General features: G+C 35.4%; 1 protein-coding gene across 1 annotated transcript in view; it reads left to right on the top strand.

Moving 5' to 3' along the window:
* Nucleotides 1-4,693: 4,693 nt before the first annotated feature.
* Nucleotides 4,694-9,096, top strand: part of LOC128733042 (glycerol-3-phosphate acyltransferase 1, mitochondrial) — a 32,787-nt gene continuing 28,384 nt past the window's right edge. Inside the window, exon 1 of the mRNA XM_053826608.1 lies at nucleotides 4,694-4,881. The gene's annotated coding sequence lies outside the window, so the exon portion shown is untranslated. The remainder of the gene's footprint in view (nucleotides 4,882-9,096) is intronic.

The following is a 9,096-nucleotide window of genomic DNA, read 5'->3' as shown; positions in this document are numbered from 1 at the left end:
ATATCGCTCCTAAAAGTGCTATTTTGCACTAAATCGTTTCGGTATCTTCGGCGCACTTTTTTGTTATATTCCAAGCAATAAGTGCGCCGAAGAAACCGAAACGATTTAATGCAAAATAGCACTTTTATGAGCGATATCGCACTTTGGATGGTACAATTTTCCTTGCAATTGACAATACCTGCCGGACAAAGATAGAAACCTCAATTCAAACTTTAACACCATGTAAACAAACCACCAAGTGCTGCCAAAAAAGTGTGGTTAGGAGCTCCCGTGTAATGATCTATACATCACACGTTTGCTTTCCGTACATTCCTTTAATTTTACCGTGAACGTGCGGAAAGTAAACGTGATGCGATCTATGTCAAAAATGCTGTTCAAATATTACGAACTCGTTCGCCATTATGGTTCGTACACTGAAACAAGAATCATGGTAATTGTTACCATATTAGAGGGTAAAATTAAGAGGACACACCAGTGAATTTTTGCAGAAAAGATTTCTGTTTAGCTTAAGCAATGTTTTGGTCAAAATTACTATGCGTTACTTTCGGCGTGACCCCGATACATAACAAAAATAACAGAATCGTAGTCAAAATTACTAGGCATGACCATGAAAGGTGGTAAAATTATCTGAGAACATATTACTTGTACAAGAATCATGGTAAATTTGAATAGCTTTTCTAGCATTTGAATAGCATGCGTTTTCTGCTAAATTGGGCGAGATACCATGGTTTTTTTCAGAGTAAAAAGCTGGATATTGATTTAAAATACTATTGCCCGTTTCTTTGGTAACAAAACGCGCTGCTCACTTTTTTGATAGCTTGAAATCGTCGCAGAAAGAATCTGCTTGACTGTATATAAGTTATAAGTATATATTATGCTTGTCTAGCACGTAAGCTATTGATTTACTTGACAAAATAAACGATATTTGGCCCCGCGACGATTCTGGCGACGGTTATAATTCATCGCGTACGAAAGGGTGGGAAATTGATAATACTACCACAGAGAACAGACTACTAGGTAATTGACAAAAAGTGTGTAAAAGGTTTTTATGTAATCTACGAGTAATCCTTCAATAGAGCACCCCTCGAGCAGTAAGTGGCAAACTAAATCTTGGATGTCGCTGCCATCGCTGCTATGTAATTCCAGCACAAAGAAATATTGATAAAGGTACATGGATATTTTTTGATGCATTTGGCCACATTTGGCAAACTATTTCTGGAGGGCGCTACCGACAGATTTTACACACACAAAAATCGATTACTTCCTTCGAGCCTGTTAATCTGTTCTCTGTGCTATACTACTTCATATTAAGTAGAAATAAATTAATCCAACCCATTCATTCAATAACAAACTGCAAATTAAATGAAAATTTCGGAATCAAGTATCGAATACAATGGACCCTCGTTCGTTTGAACGATTCCTCATGCAAACTAACGGGGTTAGTTTTTCATTTGAACAACTGGTAACCCTAAATATGCTGGAACTTGTGTGAACTGGCTGCCCTGCTCTTTGTTATTGTTTTGGTGGTTTGATTCAGTAACCCAAGTAACAACGTTAGCTGATTTGCAAGAGCAATGGCTGTTTATGAGTTGGTTTAAGGCGATCAAAGCTGCTTAAAGTAAGCACTTAAATGGTGTTTAAATAAGCGATGCTTAAGCTACTTTAAGTTTTTCAAACGAGTTCTCTCCCAAAAGCTGATAAACAAGCTTAATAGCGGAGTTTTCTACTACAAAATCTGCTTATAAACAGCCATAAACGTCAAACTGTTTTACGGCTGCTTAAAGGTGTTAAAGTGTAGAGTGGAAGCTTTCATTAGGCTCACAGCTTTCAAACTACTTTAAGGCTTCTTAAAGGTGTTAAAGTGGTTTTACAAACTTCTACGAAGTTTTCTTTCGGCTCACAGCACACATACTGTCAGATCATAGAATTTCGCAATTTGGCTGACAGCAAAAGTTTGCCAGTTATCGACATTATCGACTGCTTCACGCTAGGCGGGCTAGGCTTCAGGTGTAAAGATATTCTCACTGTCTCTTCTGCAGATGCAAATGGGGCGGATCATACGATGAGCGCTTATGGATCAAAAGATGGCGGTTCAATTCCCGGAAAAAAACTTGCATTTTAATAGCTAGCTTTACTTTACGAATTAAAGTTATTCGAAATGGAAAATATTGCGTTCGAAAATGTTCACGGCAAAATTAAAAATGACGCGTTCCATTTTTTTAAGTTTAAAAATAGATTTTCTTTTGGCTGCATAAAGGTATATGAGACGTTGATTAAGCAGCTGGAAGAGCATATTGCAAAACTATTTCTCGTTCTAAAAATAGAATTGACAGCATTGCGCAACTTGGCTATTTAAAAGCGCGCAAAAACGTCTATTAAGCTTCATCGCAGTTTCGAAAGCAGCTTTTAACAAGTCTGAAGCTTGATAAAATCACCAGATTTAGATGTTTAAGAGCTGATAAAAGGTTTTTATTTCTAAACCTAAACCAAAGTTCAGCCACATGTTGAATAAGATCAGCTATAAAAGCGTTTGATCAGCCTGAAATTGTTACTTGGGAAGCAGTTGCAAGCAGCGAATATTCATTCTCCGATCGGATTTCTACCATAATCGTTGGGAAAACGCAATGTGAAACAGATTAAACACGCTAGATCAGCACAAACAAATCGTGTTTATGAGCATTGTCTGCATAAGCAAATGATGTCATATTGAGTATGACGTTTGAACCATTTTTAATTTGCATGTCGTGCAAACCAACGGGGTTCAAATTAAAAAGTGTTCAGATTAAAAACGGTCAAACGAACGGGGGTTCACGGTATTCGCGTAGTGCTTTCTGACAGCTCAAGCACCCACACTAGCAAACATGAAATACGCGTGTATATACATGATATTTGCATCAGAGTTGGAAGAGTTGATGCCTGATTGCCACATTTTCAAGCACCAACACACATATAAAAGGAAAAAAAAGGGCGAGATGAACCAGCCTACGGCTGAAAATCTCGATAATAGAGGGAGTAAAAAAAGGAAAGGTCTATTGATACGTGATACGGAATATATTTTTGGCCCTAAATGACTGTTAGGGTGGGTCCAGAGTGAATAAATTATTCAGTAAAATGGCGACGTAAATGCCATCACATTGACAGATGACAGTTAAACGATAGAAAATTTTGCAAATGCATCAAGGTTACTTTAAAACTAGGTTTGGCGACAGCGAAAATAATTTTCAATTCAATTCATTATAGTCAATAAATTATTTAAATTCAACTGATTTGTTTGTATGTAGCAGCCTTGAACCACTGCGACCATTAGTTATAGCAAATTTATGTATTCAATCAGGATTGGAACTGAATAAAATTTTTGTATACATTTGTTCGTATCGAAAAGATCGAAAACATTTGTTTATTCCGTTTATTCTCCCGGAAATGTTTTTATTTAGCCTAAGTCTGTGAACCATTTCGCGAAGTTTTTAACTTTTTGGTTAAAATTTGACAGTTCGATGGTTTTTCGAAAATAACCCTGCTCGGGAGCATGGTTAGTTTTGACCAAGGTTTTGACAGTTCGATGGTTCGCTTCAGAGCCAATGAGATATGCACAGGTGAGGAAGAGAGCTTCGACGTGTTTCACTGATTTTTCGTTGGAATTTTTTTGCATTGGTATGGATGCTTATCGCATAATAAATTTGTTCAAACAACCCGGGTTGAAATGAGATGAATTTTATCTATCAAATAAAAGCAAATCAACATCAAAAATTCATCCAATTTTAACTCGAACAGAATAAACAATATTTTCATCCTCACCTTATATGTTCTCATTGAACTAAAAAAAACTATCAATACGTCAAATATGAAATGGTTCGCATTCTGAACTGATTTTAACCACTCGAGGAGAAATAACCATCAAACTGTCAAATTTTAACTAAAAAGTTAAAAATTTCGCGAAATGGTTCACAGCCTTAGGCTGTGAACCATTTCGCGAAATTTTTAACTTTTTGGTTAAAATTTGACAGTTCGATGGTTTGTCGAAAATAACCCTGCTCGGGAGCATGGTTAGTTTTGACCAAGGTTTTGACAGTTCGATGGTTCGCTTCAGAGCCAATGAGATATGCACAGGTGAGGAAGAGAGCTTCGACGTGTTTCACTGATTTTTCGTTGGATTTTTTTTACATTGGTATGGATGCTTATCGCATAATAAATTTGTTCAAACAATTTGGGTTGAAATGAGATGAATTTTAGCTATCAAATAAAAGCAAATGAACATCAAAAATTCATCCAATTCTAACTCGGACAGAATAAACAATATTTTCATCCTCACCTTATATGCTCTCATTGAGCAAAAATAACTATCAATCCGTCAAATATGAAATGGTTCGCATTCTGAACTGATTTTAACCACTCAAGGAGAAATAACCATCGAACTGTCAAATTTTAACCAAAAAGTTAAAAATTTCGCGAAATGGTTCACAGCCTTAGGTTGTGGTTTTCAAAAAGTCGCATAATCCAAGCAAAAGGGTTGATTATGCGACATTATGAAAACTAAAGCCAGAATTGAGTCGACCTGAGAATGTCGACAAAATACACTGAAAAATAAAACAAACCAAATTTGAGTTCGTTTTATACTCCTTTATTGCTTCCACACCTGTCATCAACACATTGACTTTAGCGTACATATTGTGTTTACGTGTAGCCGGTTACCTCGCAGCTCACATTACACTTTGCACATTGTTTCGCAATATTTTCTAGTTTGTCGAATGTTCATGTAATTTCTGCAACAATCAGGAATTCAATTAAATAGTGTTAATTATTAATACCTGCGGTAAACTATTATTTCATTGACCTATTGGAGCCTTTTCGGAAGTTCAGATACCATCCAAATTTCGGAGAAGGGTAAGTTATCAAAAAAAAAAAGTTATTCAAGGAATTCAATCAAATTAATCAACTCAAAGCGTTTATGAGAACATCGTGTACCTCTGTTGTCTAATCAATGGTACCATTGTACCATGAATATTGAGTTCAGTATTGTTTACAAAACACGTGATATTCTCAAGTATCAATAATTTCTTGGAAAAGTTACAACTATGCAAAACAAGTAAAGATTTGAAGTATGTAAAAATTTCAACTAGGCTCGCCTAATTGCATGACCTGTGCTCCAGGGAAGAATTTTGGTGTGTGTTTGTAACTTGTAACGGTAGCGTCTATCAGGGAAGTCATATAATTTTTTTTTTGGTGCTGTTACAGCAGTAAAGTTAAACACTTGTTTCTTCAAATTTCTCATATTACGAAGGTTATGAAAATGACTCCAGTATCAAAAAGCTGAACAAAATGGTTTAATCCTATTCTAAACAGCAATGCAATAAGATTTGGTAGCGTCATCAACGAATTGTGTTTCTTTTTAGTGAAGTTTAAAATGTATTTAATATGCATGACGTAAATATTACAATTGCTTTTCAAATAGAAATACACTTAGGTAATAATTTGTAATTTTTTTTTATAATTTTTATTTTATTTTCGAATTTTCTGGTTTTTTATCTTAATTTTATTTTGGAAGAGATGCCTTTTTTATATTGAAACAATCACTAAGACAGATGGTATGAGTTTCTCCTTTTGACCGCAGTTATTTATTATTTTTCGTTCTTACATAGGTAGTACATTGACTTATTATAGTATGTTCTGCTGGATTTTTGCGTTCCAAACCAATAAATGTCTATTTATTTTTAGTTTTTGATATAATATTATTTAAAACCAGGGCGATACAATTTGGTCATTTTACTGTTGAGTTCAGAAAGCACAGACAAAGATATGTCGAAACCATGGCTGGAATTATTTTTCGAGTCTCAGATTAAAGATATCAATTTCGGCTCTAATCAATCAAGGGATTTTGAAATTTTATAAAACTAACTTTATAGGTAGGTAATAAAATTATAAACAAACATTATAGTGTTCTAATTTACGAAAAATAGCAAACTTATCGCCAGACGATTTCAACAGCATTCGAGTTATTTATGCTTTTGTCATATCACTTGGAAACAGTTAAAATTTATCCTCAGTGCTATTAGTGTTGATTTGGTGGGAATTTCCTGCCACAATGGATTAATTTAAATTTTGCGAAAAAAGCATCGCGTTGATTATTAGCATTGTCTATGATTTACACTTAATCTAATCAGCATTTCTTTCTGCTTATCATTCAGAGCGCGTGAACTTTGTTCGTTCCTCGCTTAATGGAGTACACTGCTTTCCTATTCCAAATGCCTTCAAACTCGTGTTTCTAGTCAAACTGAATACTTGATTAAAAGCTAAGTCGAAAAAAGGAGTAACGATTCACTGCAATATTTCGTTCTTGTTGATAACATTTATCCCTGTCGATTATAATTAACTCGCTTTTGTGTGCAGAGGCATAGCACTAGATAAATCATTACGCCTAGAGCACCTTGTAAACAACAAATTTATTGCACTTTGATACTACCACTACTCTGTGCTACCATATGTTTTGATTCAATAATTTATATATAGGTATTTTGGGGCGGAACGTACGCTGTGTCATCTAAAACTAACAAGCATTGCTGAGGTGTTCAGCAGTAAATTGATATCTAGTGTCATATGCTATCAATATTTTATTTATTTGTGATTTTGAGATGGATGCAACTATTAAGGGGTTATACGCAACATCTACCAGATGTATCCTAGGGCTTCCCTTACTTACTAGTATTTCCCAACTACCGTCATATTTATGAGAGCACGTAGAGTTCTCTGCGGTTCTCTTAAGTAAATGTGGGATTAATATTCCTTTCCCATCCCCAACAGCTGCAAGGACGTGGCCAGGACAGTAACCATGCTTTGGAGGCATTTAACTTTTGTTTAAGAACATGAAATTAAACCCCAAACTTCATGTTGCTGGTAACAAACACAAGTCACTTGTTCTTTTGAACGAAGCATTGTTGCTGGCACCAACTACGAATTTGTGCACCTGTTCATGCTATGCTATGCTATGCTTTGGATGCAACTATTAAGGGGTACAGTTACTTGTTTTCGAAATATCAATTTTTTTTAATTTCATGACTGACTGTAGTGTATATTCAAGTGTTCGCACAGAAATTTTTTTGCGAATCCGTCAAATATTTAGAAAGTTACATGCATATTTCTAACGACATTTCTGAGTGATTGAAATGTGTTTCTTTAAACGCGTGTTTCTGCGAAACTTTGAACGCGTGTTTCTCAACATTTTGTTTCAGGGATGACTCGAGCACTTTGGCTCAATTTTGGTTCATTTAACCGTACCTTCTCAGCCAAGGTTAGTCAAGTTTAACTCACCTTGGTCTCAGCCAAGCAAAATTTGAAAACGTGATATCTATGTGACACCGTTAGTAACCAAATGACCAAACAAGCTTTGCAGCACCGTAAGTCAAGAGATACAGCAAAACTTCATTTAGCAATATTGTAGATAATAACTAATTCTACAACTGTCCCATAAAAAAGCCAAAGCTCGGGCTTAGCCTGTTTTCTAAGACTTGACCCTTCTTTATCGACAAACTTCACAGCTGGTTATTAGAGTACAGGACAGTTACGGGGCTAGTGCAACAATTCTGCTGACTAGCAGAATAATACGCTCCAGCTAGCATACATAATACGTAACTTTTCCAAATTTTTCTAAGCTGTAACGGTACTGTCAAATGAATTGAGTGTTTGCAAAGACGACGAGCAAGATTTCTCGAAAACGGCTGAACCGATCTATTTCTAATTTTAACTCAAGTTTTCTAAGAATATTATGTGGTAATTACCAGAACCGGAGCCAGATAATTATAATTATTCTAAGAGTTTTCCTCATCGGTTAATATTTTTAATGTCATGGAAAAAAAGTTTTTCAAAAATTATTTATGATTTCGTCAATTCCATCGATCAATTGTAAGATAATATATTATATTACCGATTTCTTTTTTTTTTGTAATTCCGTTGATGCGATCGCATCGCATTTTTTTAAAAGTATTCCAAGAGAATAACTATAGTAGCTATTTTAAAAACTAGTTCTACAAATAAAATATGTTAAATTACGGTCGGAAACTACCGTAACGTCTAGTACCATTTCGTCTAGATTTTTTTTTTTGGAAAAATCGACTTTTTAGGACTAACTGTATATAACCCATTAAACCTAGTTAGGCCTACATGTAATTCTTCTTTATACAAAGTTTTTGGAAAACAAATATTTAACACTTTTTTTAGAAAAATGGACATAGAGATAATTACAGTGGCAATTTGGACTGCATTAAAATTTTTCTAGTTTGAATGTTGGTTGATGCTAAGAGCGTAATAAAACTCAACTCACAGTCATACCTAATATCTTTTAGTACGGGATGTACTGCCGGTACTCGCGTAACAGCCCCATTTATAGAGGAAAGTCCATAGAAAATCGGACTGTTATACGAGTAGCGGCAGTGTAGGTATTGTTAAACTTAAACATCCAGAATGTCTTAACAGAATTTACTGTTCACGGCTACCATTCTCTCACTAGCAGAGATGCGTACTTTTTTCCGTTTTTGGTCCAAAAAAATTGTTGAACCAGATTCTGGTAATTTATATTCTTGTACCCCTAACCGACCGAGCAGAAAGATCTCAGTCTCTTGAAAAGATTACCATTTTTTTTACAGAAGAATCAAAAGAAAACATACTCGAACGGAATCGCAACTTTAATTTGTTCAACATTAGTACTAGCTTAATTTGAAAAGTGGGCATCGCTGATAACAACTCAGCCCTTGTAAAACGACTGTTCAAAGTTGGCCATATCAAAACATACCGAGCAAGAAGAAGGAAAGAAATAAAACTTGGATGACCTGAAGAGCAGTCAACGAGGTCACACATTTCTCCTGGCTTATCAGCACCTACAGACGTCTGTCTTCCTCTTACAGCAACGCGATGTGATATTCGCAACGATTTGCACGAACGATTCGAGCCACTTGATTTGCCGCCTTCGTCGTCATCCTCCTTGACGTCTTGCATCCGACCTGTGATAGTAGTAATTGTTATTATTATTATTATTATTGTTAATACTGATCACTACAACTCACTACGTCTGAGGCCATTCTGCTCTTAGTCGTCGTATTCACATTGACA

The sequence above is a fragment of the Sabethes cyaneus genome, chromosome 1 (assembly GCF_943734655.1).
Source record: "Sabethes cyaneus chromosome 1, idSabCyanKW18_F2, whole genome shotgun sequence".
Lineage (NCBI taxonomy): Eukaryota > Metazoa > Arthropoda > Insecta > Diptera > Culicidae > Sabethes > Sabethes cyaneus.
The sequence above is the reverse complement of the archived record's forward strand: the minus strand, read 5'-3'. Positions and strand labels throughout refer to the sequence as shown.